This window comes from Manacus candei, unplaced genomic scaffold (assembly GCF_025592945.1).
Source record: "Manacus candei isolate 608988 ecotype Guabito, Panama unplaced genomic scaffold, ASM2559294v1 h1tg000083l, whole genome shotgun sequence".
NCBI lineage: Eukaryota > Metazoa > Chordata > Aves > Passeriformes > Pipridae > Manacus > Manacus candei.
This window is the reverse complement of record NW_026138131.1, coordinates 2,768,729-2,784,083: the sequence shown is the minus strand read 5'-3', so window position 1 is coordinate 2,784,083 and position 15,355 is coordinate 2,768,729. Positions and strand designations below refer to the sequence as shown.

Sequence of the window (15,355 nt, the reverse complement as noted above, 5' to 3'; positions counted from 1 at the left end):
ACATTTTTCAGGTGTAGGATCTCAGAGTTGCCTAAGAGTGGTGAATTTAGATGCTGACAGGGCTTGCAAGAACAAATAAATTGCAGATTGGTTCGGTCTTGTACATGTGAAGAATTCATCAAGATCATACTAGGGATTTTTTCAATTTCTACATGTGGCTGATCCTTTTTTTTCACTTAATGGTGAGCATAAGTCATCCTTCACAGTTATACAGATGCCCTCAATGACAAAATTTAGTAAGTATTTAAAGTCATATCAGTATATCTTACTATCTGGGATAAGTAACTGATTAATTCAAAACCATCCAGAAAAGAGTTTTCTCAAGCTCTGTTTATTTTCTGGAAGGACTATTGCTCCTTAACTATGTAATCTCATAGTTAAAGATCAAAAAGGAGGATCAGAAATTGAAGATTACTGTTGTAACACTACTGAAGTTAATTTGGAGCACATTTACAGACTTTTTATCAACCTTCATATGATATAGAGAAACAGCAGCAGAAGCAGAGAAACAAGAAGAAACGTGTTGTTGCCTTCCTCATCTTCCTTTCCTGTGTTCATGAAAGACCATCTAAATTTCTGATTGATAATATTGACTCTCATATTGGCTGGATCCCCCCCCCCAAAAAAAAAGTAAGAAAAAGTTGTTGATTTTCAATGAATATTGCTGGAAATCTCTCCAATCTGGAGAGACCACACCAGACCACAGCATGCTGAATTTTGAACATGCTAGAAAGCTCTGTTATTCTTGCTAAATCCCTTATTTCTTTATCTGATTAAAGAAAAATACAAGCTAAAAGTTGTAGCTTATATAAAAGCTGAAGCTTAATAAATGCTACGATTACCTTGTTTACTACACAGTTGTACACCAGCATATTTTCCTCTCTTCTGGCACGTACCTCTTAAGGAAGTTTCTCCCACTGAAATCTGCTGTAGACTAAAGGGGAAAAAATTACTTACCATTGAGGGCATTACTCAGCTTCTATGAATGCAAAATTTTAAGGCCAACTGTCTTGTAAACAAAAAAAAAAAAAAAAAAGAGTGTTATCCTTGTCTAAGTAAACATTACACATTCACTTAGGAAACTACTGCATATTAGTGGAGAAGTATTATTTAAAACAAATAACAAACAAAAGTGAATAATCAGCCTTGCAGCTTGTCACAAAGCACTCATTGCTTGATCAGCTCACCCAAGATGTGGAAAATTTCAAAGACAGTAGGAAACTTTTCCTCCCAGATTCTCACTGCACTAATTAGCTTTGACTTGCTTTTCCTCCCATGTATGCAGAGAACTTTGACTTCATGTGTGTCCCTAACACTGCAAGATGAAATGATCTATAAATTCTCTTCTTTTGTACAGCAGAAATGGGTTATGTATTTAACACAGGCAAATTATAATTAAAAACTCTATCCCATGGTAATCAAAATATGAGCTATCAGTGTCAATGTTACTAGAAGTATTAAGTAAATATATAAAAGTGTATATAATATGATAGTACACAGCTGTTGACACAGGAATAAATGCAAAAAGAAAATACACAGCCTTAAGTCCCCCCTGTCATACATGTGTATGTAATATATTGTTAAATGGTGGACATACTGTGCGTGCTTAATTATGAAGTAAGAAATAACTATAAAGTATAGTATGGCTTTTCTAGCACCTTAACAAGGCTTAGATATATTGGTTATGGAACATCAGATAAAGATAGTGGATTATTTTGTTGCAGCTATCAGGCTTGTAGGAAGAGGAATTTTTTTAACATGCCAACTGTCACAGTTGTAGAATTCAGGAAAGATTTCAGACATACAAAGCCATTCTTCTGAAATAAATGCAACAGATTTCAAAGATATGGGGGTTGGACTGGGTGATCTTTAAAGGTCCCTTCCAACCCACACTATTCCAAGATTCTATGAGTCTATAAGATAAAGATGAATTTAGGATTATTGTTCAGAGTTTAGCTGGATACGTACCAACTGCTTAATAATACAGGTGATGGGTACATGTGAGGTGTACCCATCTGAGGATACATCTGAGGTGTACTGCAGGAGAGAGAAGAATGCATAAGAGATGGAGAAATTTCAGGCTTGCTCCCTTCTGTGGGAAAAAAAGAGAGACTTATACTTTATAACCTGTACAGCGCGGAGAGGTTGGCAGCAGAGAAGAGAGTTCATAAAACGTAAAAAATATGTCCTTGTTAAGCCTCTTACTTCTGGGATTGTGCAGAGTTAAAAATGAGCCCATAGTTCCCAGGCTCGTCTTCAGGAGGTTTTTCCTGAGGGTCCAGACTGAAGGATAGGGATGAAATGACCCTTTTGCGAGAAACATTCACCGACTGGTAAGTAGGTGTTTTTTCCCCTGTAGGTATTTAGTGTGAATTCTTCCTGGGGTACAGCAGCTATTTACTTTCCTTTGCTTGCTATCATGCACTGGATGGAGTATATCACATTCTTGAACACTTGGGAGTAGGATCCAGGATTATTCTGCTGTATTCTGCTGTTGGTATTTCCCCTGCAGTTGTGGTGGGCAAGAGTTGCTGAGTTTGGCATTGTTTGTCTGGGTGCAGTCTAGGTGAGATTGGTGTGCTTTAGACCACGAGCAGTTTGCTTCCAATCACTTGCTTGGTGGGACTGGAGAATGATTTGAAGGCTAGGATGGACAGCTCTGTCAATCTTTCCAAGTAAAATCTGCTCCTCTGTGGAATGTAAGAACTTTTTTCTGCATAGATTACAAGGCAAAATAGTATGCAATGGTCAGAAGTGTATCACCAACTGGGGCTCATCACATAGTGATTGAGTGTCTCTTGAAAATAAAACTTATTACATCAAAGAGCTATTTATGCACAAGGGTGAAAGAAAAACAAAGGATTTGCTTAAAAAACCCTAAATTCCACCAGCTTCACTTCTGCTGTATTTTTGTCGGTGATAAGACTTATGAGAGTGATATGTAACATGAAAAAAGTGCACATTGATAATAAGAAATGAGATCATACAGGTGAAAAGCTTATAGTAAGTAATAAGTGCAAAGCATACATATTGCTAATGCAACCAGCAAGAAGGTTTGGTTTGTTTTTATTATCCTGGAGAGTTCATTCCAAAATCATAAAAGGAAATGCATCAGGTTTTGTCTTTTTGTTCATGAAAGCATAAATAAAGCATAATTTGATGGACTCGCAGATCACAAAATTACCTCACTTAAAATCTAAAAGCTCAAAATGTTGGGTACTGGGAAGGAACTGAAGAACAAACAAGAAAACAGGAAAGAAGTACTTTGTTCTAAAATTTCCTTGACTCTTACTAACATAGGAAAAGCTAAAAGAAGGAAAAGCATGGGTTATTTTATTTTCATTATTAGAATTTCTGTTACGGTGTTATTTTATTTTGTGAGTAGGGGCACTTCGAGACACTTGGTGGCGAGGGGTGTTGTGTTTTTCTTTAGGACATCAGGGTGACAAGGTTAATTTCTTTTTTGACTTAAATTTTTTAAACTTTTCTAAGGAACTCAAAAATGAAATCTCTCTCTTAGTCCCTGGCCCCCTTGGATGTGTTTAAAACCCACACCCCAAAGGGGTCAGGAAGATACCTCATTCCTGCAGATATGAATGATTGGGTAGAAGGGAACGACCAGCTCAACATCCTGCTGGGAGAGGAAAGCAGGTTGTCCCTCGTGCCAGGCAGGAGGCAACACCAGCCCCACTGCACAGCAGGCAATCCCTGGGGAGTCCCTTTAGGAGAGGGTGTATAGACCAGAGGACTGCCTGCCTGAGGTTATCTCAGTGAGAGAGAAGGGCACAAACACAGAGGAAATAAATCAAATTATTTTAACTCCTCCAGTCATTGTACAAATTGCACACTACAACACGAAAACAACAGCTCATTGCCTCCACGTGCTGGAGCAGGGATGGAAATCTCTGAGAATTCTGATTTGAAGCTGGTTGTACATTCAGAAGATTCAAGAAGTTGTCTTAACAGATGGGATCTGGCATGGAAAGGGGTATCGTATTATGTTATGAAAATATAAACATGTTTAATATTTTATGCCACGTTAGGAGTGCCTTCCAGCTTAAATAAAAATTTAAATGGTCCTTAAAAAATGTTCAGCAAACAGATTGTGAAATCAAACTCAGACAATAATTAAAATTAAAAAAAGAAATCACACTCTGGATTATTTGCCTCTGGGAAGGCTGTTTTATGCTTGCAGCTGTTTCTCAACCTTAAAGGCGTGTTTAAAATGTAACGTTGGGAAAAGCAGCAAAATAAAGAAAAAAATACTAAAAAAAGAAAGGGTTAATTTATTTCTTCTGTGTTGACAAGGAGGATACTGTGTCAAAAGCATTGTCTAAGACTTGAAAAATTAATTCCAAGAGTCTAACTGCTAAGATCATTCAGTCCCCAAAGCCCGTGGGAAGATAATTCAGCCATGAGCAGACTGTGTCACTGGTACAGCCCTACTTTCATATCTTATCTGTGAAGAGCTGGCTCGACTCATGAGCATTTGCAGAAACTGGAATGTGGTACAGAGATGCCAGAGTGACTCTGGGCCTGCAGCAGCACTGCCACGGGGTTTTCCTGTCAGTGGTGTCTGTCAGGCTCAGGCTGTCCCAGGTAGTGGAGAGCTGATGGCATAAGGAATGTATCATGTGGAAAATGTTGGTGATATTTCTCCTCTTTTTCATATAACCCCGAAACCCATATTGTTAAATGACTAGTGGTGAATGATTCCCAACTTGTCAATCGAACATGATTAAAATGAATGATAAATACAGCTGATTTATAAGATGATAAATACAGCGTTGCTTTGCAGGCATTCATTTATGGAAGTAAACTTTGCCCAGTGCGCAAAAATTAGGGTGGATAATTTCAGGCTTATATTTCATACATCCCAATTCTTAGAACTGATGTCTTTTAAAATAAAATATTAAAATGCTGTGATTCTATAAGCATGTCCTACTCAGTGGTTCTACTGAATCATTGCAGTAAATATTGATTTAGGAGAGTAAGTCTCCCGAGATAAAATTAGGCACTGGGAAACAAACTCCAGCCTACAAAAACAAAATCAGATTTATTTAAAAGTATACTAGTGCTTGTATTAAGGCTTTAGAATGGTGATTTTCTGATGCTTTATTGAATATTTTTATTCTGAGTGGAGACTGGAGGCTTTGGAAATTTTTGTAGAAAGCAATGATGTCTGAGGTAGGTTACTGGCTCTTCAGGAGTTCAACTGCTCTGATCTGTCATGGTCTGCAGATGTGACTTCTTGGGTACAATCTTGAGGAAAAAGGTTTGGGTTCTGCATCAGGATCATGCTGCCCATCACATTTACTAGCTACATCCAGAGCTCCCCTGACAACAAAACTGGGAAAAGATTATTATAAACTTGTTCTAGAGGGGTTACTTTTCATCCACTGACACATAAAATAAGCAAATAGTTTAAATTTTCATAGGTGAGCAATTAAACACATTATTAGGCTTTGTTGAATAATTTTAGTAGTGATGTTTTTATACTCTCTGTTATGAGCAATATAAATATGATTTTTTTTGCTTATGAAAAGGGTCTTTTCTCCATGAACACAGTCCTTAACATATATTAGAAATGGGGTGACAAGTTAGAATAAGAACCAACCAAGCAATTCTCAATTTCTGTATGTAGTGAAATAACTCCTAACCAGCATCTTTGCTTTTAGCCTACTTTTGTCTGCCTACAAAGAACTTTGCTTGTCAAGAATTGTAGGTACCTACTCTTCAAGTGGAAAGAATAGCTGGCCTCCAACCTCCCACAGGGAGAGCTGAGAATTAAACAGATCTCTTAGAGAACCTAAGAATGGCTTTAGCCCCTTCAGCAGCTGAATAAGGTTTTATAATAGAAGTGCAAACGCACGTGCTGCAGCTCTCAGTGAAAAGCTGTCATGATACCACAGTGTTTGCAATCTAAAATTCAGCTTTCCCAGGCACCCTCCTGCACTTTATAAGTGCTTCTGATGTACAAATAATTTCCAGCATAGCTCCTGATAATTCTTGACAAATTGAAATTCTTGACAAATTGAAAATTATAACCTCCCATTACGAAGTTGAATTAAATGGGTGTGCTGTGGAAGCTTTATTTTCAGGACACAGTGTACAGCAGTATGGGCAGGGGCTGTCTCAAAAGAGCTACAAAGTTGCTAGCAGTGAACATTACACGCCGTAGGCAGGTTTGCACCTGGCTGACTCGACTCGGTGGAGTTCCTTGTGTGTGGGGGTTCTGCTGGGGATGGGAACCTTTGTAAAGGCACACAAGTAACAGCTACTGCCAGTGCCAAATTCCCCAGCAGGAATGGTAACAACTTCTGAACTTTTTTATTGCCCAGGAGAAATAATCACTGCTTGGGACACATAGGTTTGTACTTCCAAGGCAGTGTCAGCGCCTGGATGTGAGTGTGAATCGTGGAGTTCTAAGTCAGTGTTTCCCACCTGGAGTGCTGTGAAAGCCACTACCCCAGCACCACTCGTCTTTCCAAGGAGATCTCGTCACCCACTTCTTCCTGCACATTTTCCCCCTCTTCTCTTTGCACTTGCCCTTTTCTTCTCTGTCCTTCAACGACACAATTGCATCTCCCATACTATTCATCATAATTTTATATCCCTTTCTTCTCCCTGCCCCTTCCCCTGTGCCCTTCTGTCTCCACAATGTGTGATTCACTGGGGAATCCCTTTTCTCTCTTTAGTTTCCCTTTCTTCGCTCCAGCTGCCCTGGACCTTTAGTTTCTCATGTCCTTCTGGCCCCTTTTTATCAAGGGAGGGACTGTGCTGAAAAGATTGCCTCTTTGAAAGGACAAGGGATAGTTGCTGTTCTGCCTCCTGCCTTAGAGCCTGCTTTAAGAATGCTGTTTTCTTAGGACTGAGGCATTTAAAACATACATATTGTATAAAGTCAGGAGTATGTCTAACCCCATTACATGCTCATACCTTGTCTTCTGTCCTAGCAGTTTAAACTGGGCAAAATTTCCATTTATCCACATTGTGTCTCCCCTTATGTTTCCTGCTTGGTCTATCTGCAGTTTCTGCTTGGGCATTTGCAGCCAGAAGTTGAGGGAGCATAACCTTGATTCCTGCTGTCCACTCCAGGGAGAAGAGAGGTGAAGCTGTGACCAGAATGACTGCACAGAGGATTCAGTCAATTCCCATCCTCACGCCTTCCCACTCCTCCTCTGTTCCAGGAACTCTCCAGCTGTCTCTGTGTTTACTTCTGCCTTCCCTGTGACATCTTCTTACAGGCTCTGTTCCTCTTTTGTATGCTGGAGAGCATGTTATCTGCAGCCCTCTTTTCTTCTCTTCTGTTGGACTGGGCATGCCTAGGCTCCTTTAGAGCTCTTATCCTGCCGAGGCAATGAAAGACGGTGCATTCATTGCTTCCCCTCTTTCATGCCATCCTTAACAACACCAACAGCAAAATCCTTTCCATCTCAGCCTTGCTCCTTTGTGCAGTTTTCAGCTGATTTTTAGTAGGCCTGTGTTTGTCATTTGTGAGATTGGCTGCACAAAAACTGTAGGTGTAAATTTAATTAAAAAAGAATAAATCTGTAAACGTTACCTCATTCAGCACCATGATTTTTATCAAATGTAAAGTTAAGCTGGCTGTCCATATCGCAGGTGTTGGGTGGTGCCTGGCAAGGTTTTAATTTCAAGGTTAGATTCCTAGGTCTTTTTCCAGGTGAGACACTAAAGAGAAATACCCATGAAGTTTCAGAAAGGAAAAGAAGAGTCATCTGAGACTTGTGTGTCCTACTATAATACTCAACAAGATTTTTCAGAGCCAGATGAAAGCATGACAAATTGGTGAGAGGAAGGGTCAGCCCATTGCAGGGGGAAAAACAACCCACAATATTTGCCCTCCTGGCTACATTCATGGACTGACTGACATTCCTGCTGCATGACAAATAGGCTTGTCTTCCCAAGCTGGAAGGAGAAACAGTAAGAATGTGGGAGAATCGAGATGGAGCCAAGAGCATGGTGGAAGGATTTAAGAAATAAACTCCTCCTTTATGGAAGAATCTGGGCTACTGATAGATGTCCGTAAGGAAAGTGGTGGTGAGGGAAACAAAACCAGGAAACATGTCAGGAGTGCTGAGAGGAGGCAGGACAGCAAGACGTGGGATGCAGGCTCTGTGAGAAAACTTGCGTAAGATGTTGCTTGTCTGTTAAGGCTTATGTGACCTTTTACAAGCCTTCAACATAGACATTGCTGAATCCTCACTGATCAAGTTTCCATGCTCTCAGTTTTGTCCTCTTTCTATCTTTTCTGGGCTGTCTGAGATGCTTTGGCATCACAGAAGGAAAGCAGCCAGGTTTATGGCTTCCACCTTGCAGTATTGCTGCTGGACATGCTTAATCTTCTAACAGTGCTGACAGTTTGTCCTGTCAATAGCCAGAGGTTCCATTTCTTGCATGATAATGGTGAACAACTGTGGTGGTGTGACAAAAAAAAAAAAAAGAGCTTCCTGAAGTCTTTCTTCCATGCACTCTTAAGAATCTCTGCATGGCCTGACCAGCTCCCTGCATGTGCTTGACAGAGCACAAGTGAGTCACGGGGTTAGAGACTACATATGGTAAAATAAAGCATTCCAGCTCCCAAGAAGCAGAGAATAAGGAGGGGTGTACAGCACAGGTTGTGCAGAGGGAGGTTCAGCTGCATTTGAGCCTGTTCCACTTTCACAGTATTTAATGGCTAAGTGGGAAGGCAGGTTACAGTGGGTATGCAATCATCATTAAAGCAACACTTGCAAGTTCAGCTTATGTTCATCTTTAAACAAGGGAGGGTAGCAGCTTTTTTGATAGCTGGGGTCAACTGTCTCACACATCTCTGTCTCACCTCTCCTCCCACTCCCATGTCCTGAGAAAGACACAGCCGTGCCTGTCTGGAGGAAGCTGGGAAGGAAAGAGGTTGATCATTAGGCTTTCTAGATTCCTTATTGTCAGACCCTCAAAAATCTGCCTTGACAGTCCCTCATGAGCAGCTTTTCTCCAAGATGCCATAGGAAAGCTTTAGGTATGAAAGACAAACAGCTATGGGCATGCATGGAGACATACCAGGCTATGCCATCTGAGCTAAAGATCCTTCAGGATGCTTGAGAGTTTGGTAGTATCAGAATCATGGTTGTCCTTGACAATGCAAGCCTGGAAAAGTATCATCAGTTTTGTGCATGTCCTCCCTGGGAGGCTCATTGTGCTGTGGCAAAGCCAGTGTGTGATGTTCCTTGTGGCTCTGAACAAGTCCATCATGCACACACAAGTGGCTTATCACGAAATGGACTTCTGCTTTTAATCTGATGTAAATTCTGGAAAATGCTTACCCAAGTAACAGACAACTGAAAATAGAGTTATGATGGACAGTTTCAGGCAATTGTAATATAAATGTTTATGCCACTTGGCATATATCTAGAAATACATTTATTTACATTGCAAGTGAAGTGAATCAAAGTGACTGGAAAAAAGCTTGTAAACATGGAAGTAGCTCTTGAGATCTGCAGCAAGATGGACCAGTGGAAGAACAGAAGGTTTTCTTAAACTCACTGGCAATTGGCCCTAAAGTAAAAAGCTACAATCAATAGATTTTAACAGTTTACAGACCACGATAGAAAAATAACCAAAACTTTGCACGGCTATGTGCTCAATTTCCTTGTTTGCTGCAAGGCTCTATCTCAAACAGTCACATTTCAGCTCTATATTTAGGCAACAGTCATGGAGAGGAACCACAATATCCAGAGCTCCTATGAGCTGCGCGTTCCCAGGGAGACCTCGGGGAGCAGCTGATGTCTTGTTTGCTCTTCCAAAGGGAGTAGCTCTGAGCCCCCTCTTTCCTGCCACATCCTTCTGAGAGAGGCAAAGGAGGACTTTTCTTCCTCACACACCTTGGGATGTGCCAGGGGCACCCTCACAGGTGGAAAGTGCTGCCAGCACTGGTTCTCTGCCATGCAACCCCATAAACAAGCTGCCAAGAGCTGCTGGATGGAGCTGAAACTGCGTGTCACAAAATAAGCCTGAAGTTGAATCATTCTTGAGGTAACGTACATAAAAGAAGGAAATGAAACTCCTCTCTAGAAGAGTGGTGTATCTGCTTATTGTCTGAGGAACTAAACACTGTGAGAAAGGAAAGCAGGGTCTGTAAAGTGGTGTTGTGCATTCAGAGGTTAAAACTTGCCCCTTACCGACTGTAGATGTAGTGATAGAAACCATCCATTGGTGCAAGACTGAATTTAAAATGAAAGAGTTGTTATGATTATATGATAAAAGTCAGTCATACTGAAAGTGAAAGCAAAACCCATAAAGGATTTACATGAATCCTTCAAGTGACATTAACCTCATGAAAAATCTGCTTCACCTCATCTGCAAGTGCTTCAGGAGCGGGAGGATTTAGTGCTGAAGAAGCACACAGTTATTTAAACTCCCCCTTCAGCAGCTGTAGATGGGTTTGAAACATCCCCATGTCCCCTCAAGGGCTCCTGGATGAAGATGGTGATTTTGGTTTTGGTCCTCAGGGGATGTGCACTCTCACCACCCTGTTGAGAGAGGCAATCTGACTGCTGGGACTTTTATATGGCATAGTTAACACAAATAAATCAATTTAGCAAATGCTGCTTTTCCCTTTTCCCCTAAATGTGTTCGTGGATCCTATGAAGCCCTAACAGAAGGCAGGCCGAGCAGCTGTTGCCCTCATAATTTCCCATTTTCAGTCACACTTGACAAAAACGTGGTTTTTTCTCTCCTCTTGAAAAGACTGATGTCTGATGTCTGCTCAAATTTACTAAGTAAATAAAACACTGGGTGATGTCCCCGTGTACATTTAGGAGTGTAAAAAGTGGCAAAGTAGGTTTGTTTGAGCTGCTCTAGACTAAGGGCAACCATTCCCATAGCACTCACCTCTTCGTCAGCCAAAGGCCCTCTCTCTAAAGGCAACACATATTCTACCATCTGCATTTGGACAAGTGACTCTCTCACCCTTTAGCTTTTATTCCATTTGACTCCTTCAAAGACAGAGAAAAGATTATGATGATTATTTGCTAATAAGATTATATTATAATTTTAACCTGCTAAATATAACAGGTACTAATACTATATAACATAATTGTTACAGTTATAAAATATAATTTAGTATAATTATTATCAATATCTGAAAATGGATCAGGAAAAATTTCTAGTATGCTCACCAGCAGAAAACATTTCAATGCCAAGCCTTTATAATAAACTGCATTTAGATATGTTCATGTATGCTTCAGCCCAGTCAAGGCCATTTGTTGTTTTTTCTCCTTGAAATAATACATTTCTGGGTGCACCTCTTACCTGTACACTGAGTAAATGTAATGTCCATGAAATCTCAGGAATTATATAACAGTCAAAATTCAATTACTACAGATTTGCATTTGTTAAATTCTTTTTTGCATTGAGGTTAATCATTTAATGTATATTCCTAGTCATCCTGAACTCACTGACAGCTTTTTAGTGGCTTCAATGGGGCTTGGACACCAAAGCAGACACATCCCAGACAGATGAAGAAAAAACAGCTCACGGTAAAAGAAAACAATTACTTTGCTACAAGAAAAATGTTATCTATTACAATTAAACTTAGTATGCTGTATATAGAGATAATTTCTGCAAAAACATGGGCATCTTCTACCTAATTTTATATCTATTTGATTATAACAATGTCTTATGAGTAGTATAGACCCACAGATATATTTCCCCTTTCCTGGTGGTGCTGTAGTTTAAAAGCACTCTGGTTTTGCACCTGACTAGCCCAAAGCATACACATTCTAATCTTGTCCAACAAGAAGATTGTACCAATTTATCTCAATCTTTTCTAAATTGGAGTAGTTAAATCAATACGTGTGTGTGTGCAGCTGAGGGGGTTGGTCTACACTTCCCTTTCAATTAATCTCTCCAGCAGTTGCAGCACATCCTCCCTCCCAGCCAGTCCCTGTGTGTGCCTGGGAGAAGTTCAAAGACTGTAAATAGAGAAGGACTGGGCTGCAAACAAGGCCAAGCAGAACTGAAACTGAAGTCCCAATGTGTTTTGCTTATTGCTCAGACCTCCTTTGCAGTACGACACCTCACTGTGCCCCAGATTAGCAGGCTTGTCACCAGGGACTGTTTGAAGCCTGTTTGATAGTCCACATTTTCTAATGCTGTTGAAATATATTGCCCTTTCTAGAAGTGCAGTGCAGAAATAATTAACACTTACCAAATTCTAGCAACAATTTGAGCTTACTAGCCACCTTTAAAGTTCTTCTGGCAGTCACCTTTCCCTTTAGGATTCAACTAAACCAACATTTAAGCAGATAGATGCTGACATTCCCATCACTCTAAGTGGTTCTGCTCACCACCAGCATCTTGTCCCTGGACTCCTGGTTTCTTCATGCTATTGTAAATATTTCTGCAGTTCCTCAAGGAACTGATATAGCTGGGGAAAAAAAAAAGCTTGCTTTCAACCGTATCAGTCTCCTGATTCTACTTTGCCCTGTGGATAGAGAACCAGTTTTGCCAGGAGAGGGGAAGAGAATGGTGGTTGGAGGCAAGGGAAGAGGAGGACAACACCTTTCAGTGGCTGTGTTGACTTGGAGCATTTGTCAAACAGTCCACACTTCAGTTCAAACTTTTATTTCACGTGATGCCTCCTCCTAAGGAATTCTTTGCTGATGTTTGTCATGTTGACTAACATGGTGGCATCTCTCCCTGGGAGCTGTGCATGTCTGGGGTTGACTCTCACTGCCTGGGGTGCCATGTAGCACTCCTGGTCCCTGGAGTTCAATGCACAGTTAGCATCAGATATTCAGTGATAACAAATGGGCACAAAAACTTTGCCGTGGCCTACCTGAAAGACAGGAGTAAACCAAAAGCTTATTTGGGCTTACATGTAATTGTAATTAAACCACCAGCACACTAAAGTCTCAATCCAGTTGAAAGTTCTTTGATTACAGCCTGTAAAAATGTGCCTTCATTACAAACTCAGCAGGCCCAATTAATTTGCAATTATAAACACTAATAAGTGCTATAGGAAAGTCAGGACAGCCTGGGGGATCTGGGGATGGCAACTCTTCCTGAGAAGGATACAGATGTGTTGCTCCGGGGTGGAATCGATCAGAAGCTGCTACCAGGCAACCTGGGACCTGAGAGGAATCTCATGGGAGGAGAGACAGGACCCACATCACCTCATCCTCCAGAGGGAGAAGAGACTGGCAAGGGCCTCCCAACCATGGTCTGCTTTGAGCAGAGACAGGATAGCCCCAGGGAAGCAGAGCAGAGACTGTACTCTTTTCCTCAGGGCTGCCAGAGAACAGAGAGCGGGTGAATTACTTTGGTTAATACTCTTTCAAGTTGGATTTATCACGTGCTTAGGTGCAAGATAAATTGGGACATCTCATTTAACAAAAAAAAAAAAAAAAGGCCCCATCCCCTGGCTTTTTTTGGTGTCTTTGGTGTAGAAGTTACAATGGTCATGAAAACAGAAGTGACAACAGAAGTCTCTCTGACTCAGCATGGTCTTTAGTCTCACACCTGCCTTTTTGTTGAAGCCTTATTTGAGGTCCCTGGGATATGATTTAGGCCTGACTCAACTGAGCTCTGGCTCTTGCATGTAGTTTGCTTTGTTGGTCCATTGTTGGTTCCAGATCTCAAAGAAATAGGACAGAAAAAGGGGCCATCAAACTGGCAACTATTTCAAATTACACAAAATAATCAAACTAACCTCCTTTTATAATGTCAAGAATGAAAAAGTTGTGATAAAGCAACAGTTACTTGAAAATACTATGGATTAATTGTAAATTAGTGTTATGGGCCCTCAGAAAACCACAACTCATTTTGGTTGAAGAAAGTTCTAGTGATCACTGCTGCTTCATGGCTCACTTGCTAGCTCTACTGTATTGCCATTTTGGAGGCAGGTGAACTTTGAGATGGCAGCCTAGGCAGGGTCTGTAGGCTGTGTCCTGTCACTGCAAGCTCTGAAGCAGAAGAGGCAGCAGATGAGTCTCTGGGTTTTGAACTCTACCTGTTATTTCTGCCCTAGGGCTTCCCATGGTTGGTGGGAGCACGTCTAGTATATTAAAGGGCAGCATTTCAGAGGAAATGCTCTCATGCTTTAGGAGGCTGAGAAGCAGAAGTTCAAGGTAACTTTATCAAGCTACTGCAGTTGCACATGTTACTTCCCATTACTCAAGGTAAGGTAACTTGTTCTGGGCAAGCTTCAAGTGAAAAGTATTGAGCCCTGATAGAAAACTTCACCCTGGAGGTTCAGCCAGGGCAGTCCCTGCCCTTTCTTGTCCTTCTGGTCTCATCTGTGCCTTCCTCCCCTCCCCATCAGTGCTCCTTTGATACTTATGTGAGCCAGACCAGGGAGCCAAAACAGCAGAAAGAACGTCTGAAGGGTGAGTTTGCCTGGCTCCCAGGAGGAGCCCCAGTGCCAGTGAGGAGGAGGAGGAGGAAGGGTGGGAACAGGTGCTGGGCACAGCAGAGGGGGAGCTTTTCAGCTGTGCAGAGTGGTTAGACAGGCTTCTCCATGATGCCAAACCACACCTTGAGTTGCACCATGCCAGTGTGGAGCTGGGCTGTGTGGGATGGGTTACCATTGCTCCACTGCCACTGCTCCATTTCAGTGTCACAGTCAGTGCAATGGCCTTCCTTCCCATTCAAGGCTGGCATTCCCTACAGACTTAAAGGAAGTGTTTGATTCACAGGTGAGTCCCGTGAGCTGCAGGGGCAGACCTGAGGGGCTGAGAGCTCTGTGTGCCAGCCGGCCTGCAGCTGGGCTCGTGTCAAATGCAGTCAGGGATGTTAAATGAGGGTTACAGAACATGAAGCACATGCTAAGCATGCGAGCCTGTGCAGCAGTGTTACAGAAGAGGCTGAGACAGAAGGACATTTTGGGACAAGACTGGTCTCCTAACTTTAGACGTTTGCAGTATAGACAGCTACATTGACATAGCTGGCAAGGCTCCCTTTGGAGTCACCTGGAGAGGAGCAGCCCTTTTAGGATGCAGTTCATCCCATCCTGATGTAGATACATGAAGCTAAAGGTGACAAACACTTCTCTGAAATTTTAAAAAGGCAAAATTCTCCATAGGCACTTATTTTTAAATGAGAGAGTCATGACCTATGAGGGCCTGTTTCTTTCCAGGTGACACTTCAGAGAGCCCATGGTGTCTTGCTGGAGCAGACACTTGGCCAGAGGAATCCCACCATTTCTCTCCGAGGGCCTGAAGGGCGAGGAAATGAGTAACATATTTATCTATGTTTGCAGAATCATAAGCACATTCCCATCGCAAAGCAATAACTAAAAATTGCATCAGACTGAGAGGGAAGGTAAGTGATGAAAGAAGGAACTGCATTCCATTCT

At 41.5% G+C, this 15,355-nt stretch overlaps 1 long non-coding RNA gene across 3 annotated transcripts; it reads right to left on the bottom strand.

Annotated features, from left to right (window-relative positions):
• Positions 1-5,082: 5,082 nt before the first annotated feature.
• Positions 5,083-13,050, bottom strand: LOC127481897 (uncharacterized). 3 transcript variants are annotated; one of them, XR_007908380.1, is made up of 4 exons: positions 12,562-12,749; positions 10,891-10,994; positions 8,843-8,898; positions 5,083-5,337 (listed from the first exon to the last, which is right to left on the bottom strand). It is a non-coding gene; the product is annotated as an uncharacterized LOC127481897 (long non-coding RNA). The 3 variants fall into 3 exon arrangements; XR_007908378.1 differs by lacking the exons at positions 5,083-5,337; positions 12,562-12,749 and adding exons at positions 7,247-7,349; positions 12,839-13,050; XR_007908379.1 differs by lacking the exon at positions 5,083-5,337 and adding an exon at positions 7,247-7,349.
• Between the last annotated feature and the right edge of the window lie 2,305 nt (positions 13,051-15,355).